This window comes from Octodon degus, unplaced genomic scaffold (genome assembly GCF_000260255.1).
Source record: "Octodon degus isolate 3935 unplaced genomic scaffold, OctDeg1.0 scaffold00016, whole genome shotgun sequence".
Taxonomy (NCBI): domain Eukaryota; kingdom Metazoa; phylum Chordata; class Mammalia; order Rodentia; family Octodontidae; genus Octodon; species Octodon degus.
In genome coordinates this window covers 6,699,256-6,702,861 of record NW_004524592.1, presented here as the reverse complement: position 1 = coordinate 6,702,861, position 3,606 = coordinate 6,699,256, and the positions used below count along the sequence as shown (strand labels likewise).

At 40.2% G+C, this 3,606-nt stretch overlaps 1 protein-coding gene and 1 pseudogene across 5 annotated transcripts in view; both read right to left on the bottom strand.

Annotated features, from left to right (window-relative positions):
- Kansl1l (KAT8 regulatory NSL complex subunit 1 like) overlaps positions 1-3,606 on the bottom strand; it is a 129,940-nt gene that overhangs the window by 75,098 nt on the left and 51,236 nt on the right. The gene's annotated exons all lie outside the window — the stretch shown is intronic.
- Positions 1,549-3,606, bottom strand: part of LOC105741554 — a 13,083-nt pseudogene continuing 11,025 nt past the window's right edge.

Below are 3,606 nucleotides of genomic sequence, written 5' to 3'. Positions count from 1 at the left end.
CTTAACTCAATGAGAAGAAAGAGGTGTACTAACAGTGTTTGGACAGAATATCCTGTGTGCTTCTTGTACTATGGATAACCACTAAGAAGATAACAATGTACAATGTATTGATTATCAAAGCTGTCCTATTAATCAGCTGTGAAACTGTCTCATTCATATGTATTTCTCAATAAAAAAATAAAATTCCTGACTTGAAATTATACTTACAAGGCTACTGTGATAAAATCAGCAATGGTACTGGCAACGAAATAGATCTGAGGATCAATTGAATAGATTAGAGGACGCTGAATCCTCTACGAACACACTCAGCTACTTTATCTTTGACAAAGGAGCCAAACATACTCACTGGAAGAAAGCCTCTTTGACAAATGGTGCTAGAAAAACTGGCTCTCTCCATGTCGAAAACTCAAACTTGACCCAGGTCTATCACCATGCACTAAGATAAAGTCAAAATGGATTAAAGATCTAAACATTAAAACAGAAACACTAAATCTCCTGGAAGAGAAAGTAAGAGGAACTCTTGAAGACATAGGGGTAGGCAAAGAGTTCATGAACAAAAATCAAATCACACTGCAAACACTTGAAAGAATTAACAAGTGGGACGACTTATTGAGAAGATTTTGCACGGTCAAAAGAAATTACCAACAAAGTGAAAAGGCAACCCACAAATTTGGAAAAAATCTTGACAAATAATTACTCAGACAAAGGTCTGCTCTCTAAAATTTATAAAGAACTAAAAAACACTAGGACCCCAAATTTTAAAGATGCAATCCAGAAATGGGCATCCAAGATGAACACACACTTCTGAGAAGATGAAATTAAAGAAGTGAATAAATATATGAAAAAATGTTCCACATCACTAGCCATCGACAAAATGCAAATTAAAAAAACACTGAGATATCATCTCACCCCAGAAAGAATGGCTATCATAAAGAAATGAACCAACAACAATTGTTGGAGAGGCTGAGGGGGAAAAAAGGAACCCTTCTCCACAGTTGGTGGGAATGTAGACTGGTGCAACCGTTATGGAAATCAGTGTGGAGACTCCTTAGAGAACTAGGACTGGAAATCCCATTTAAACCAGCTATTCCTCTACTAGGAATTTTCCCACAGGATCTGAAAACATCATATCATAGGGATATATGTGTGCCTATGTTTATAGCAGCACAATTTGTGATAGCTAAATCTTGGAAACAACCAAGATGCCCATCACCTGAGGAATGGTTGAAAAAGATGTGGTATTTTTATAGAATGGAGTATTACTCAGCTATAAAGAATGATAAACTCAAAGCCTTTATATTTATTTATTTATTTTTTAAGATGGAAAGATTTTCTTTATTAATGACCCCAACCGTATTTCTTTAGATATAGGAGTTCTGAACTCAAATACTTAGGAGAAAACAAGTTAAGACTGCATTATCCTGCAACTCATTACCAGTAACATATTGCAAAGCGAAACAGCTTGGAAAAGAGGGTGTGAGGGAACTGGTGTGAGGGAGGGACTGTAAAAGAAAAGGAATTAAGTTGATCAAAAATTTTTTTTTTTTAAATTCTTGGGAACTATGAAGTCCTTGCAAGCACAGCTGATTTCTGCAGATTATTTTCCAAATGCGTACAAAATGGAACCCAAATGGAGAATCCCTTAGAACCTGGAGAGGTGCAACATGAAGGGCCACGATTATCTGGCAGCAAGTGGTCCGGCCTTCAGTCTCCAGCACTTCTTCCCCCATTCCCAAGAGTTAGCGGGATGAAAACGTCTTCCCCGTAATTGTTTTCATTTCTTTTTTCTCGGCATCTGGGCGTGCACGGTTCAGCACCTTGAAGAAGTCAGATGTTTTTGCCTGCATACGTGTGTGGATATAGGCCTTGGAGCACTTGATGTGGTAGTGCAGGCAGTCCCGAAACGTGTGGATCAGGTTGATGTTGTTCTTGGGCACTGGCATTGGTGTGGCGGGGGAACAGCACAAAGGTGATGTAGCCAATGTTGTCACCCACAGCGGCATCTGTGTCTTTTAGCTCAAGAGGAGGTTCCCTGTGGCTGAAGAGAACCTGGGGGGCTGTGTGGCTGGCTCTGCGCCCTTCTTTGAACTCCTGCATGAACACCTTCCCAATGACCACGTCGTCATCATCTTTAAACACCGTGCTGAAGACAACCGTGATTCTGTCCTTTTTAGATTCAACATACATGGTTTCATCATCCCTATAGTGGATAACTGCCCTGTTCTCGCCTTCCTTGCCCTCTTCTTGGAATTGGAAGTACTTCTCATAGACAGAGGCAAAAAAATTTCGCTTCAACATGTCAGCCTGATGCACGATGGAATCCTTGGATGCAGGCAGATTTTCAAGGTCATATAGCAAAGAGACATTGTATCCTGATTCTGGAGTCACCAAGAAACTTCCGTACAACCTCTTTAACAACTCATCAGCACCATGTACCTGAAGCTCCTTGTAGAATTTCAGAGAAATACTGACCATCACTTTTGCTTTGTCTCCATTAGGATTTGAAATATGATAGAGGACCCCATCAAAATCTGCAAATGTCACTTCTACTGCTTCTGGTTTGTTTCCAGCAGCCCCGTTCTCAACTTGAGCGTGAGCGTCTCCTCGATGATGCGGTTGTTCACCTCCAACAAGATCGTGGCGGCGGCTGGCCCCCAAAGCCTGAACCCTCCTGCTGAGCCGCCACCTCCGCCGCCACTGCCAACTCACCGACAAGCCTGGTCCCTGCCCAGCCCCCCAAAAGCCTTTATATTTAAGTGAATGCCACTTGAAGATATACTCATAAGTGAAATAAGGCAGATACACGTGTAAATATCATATAGTTTCCCTAGTATAAGAACTCAAAAGAAGAAATACAAGGAGAAAGGTATAATACAATTAAAAGGAAACCAAGAACTTGAGGACTAGACAATGAAGAGAGAGCAAGGAGAAGAGCCAGGAAATATGACAGAGGCAAGCCATACAGTTATATGTACAAGATGGGTAAGGCAATGATCCTGAGAATCATCAGAAGATTTTTGAATCTAGCAGTTAATTGGAAGGATTCTCACCCTACTGACTATATACTGACACCTGTGAACTAAGCCACTGCACTGAAGATGGCAATTTGTAATAGTAGGTTCATGCTTGGAGTGCTTGTCATTCTGGTCTTCTGAATACGTGCTACTTGTCATGACACGCCAGTTGCAGCCAGGCTGTCTCTTAGGTGGATGATTGTTTAAAAAGGAAGGATGTGGTAAATGAACACAGCAGACAGAAAAAGGAGTGTTGCAGGACTGTCCTGCAACAATGTTGTATATGGTTAGATTTCTGGACTTATGTGTAAACATATGTAATTCTTTATTCCTGCTTTTTAAATATATTTTAATTTGTTAAATTTTGCATATTCTGTAGTGACTTAAGTTTAATATATCAATACTTCATGAAAAATACCTGTTTCATATTATGCCTAAGATGTCTGATATTCAGACAGATAGTAAGGTTACGCTCAACAGCCTAGGTTATATGGTAATAATAAGCTTTTCTTCTGGAGGGTTAACAACCTAAGTTTCCAGACCAAAAATTAGAGAAAAAGGAGGACTGCAAGGAAAGCCAACATTTTGGCCC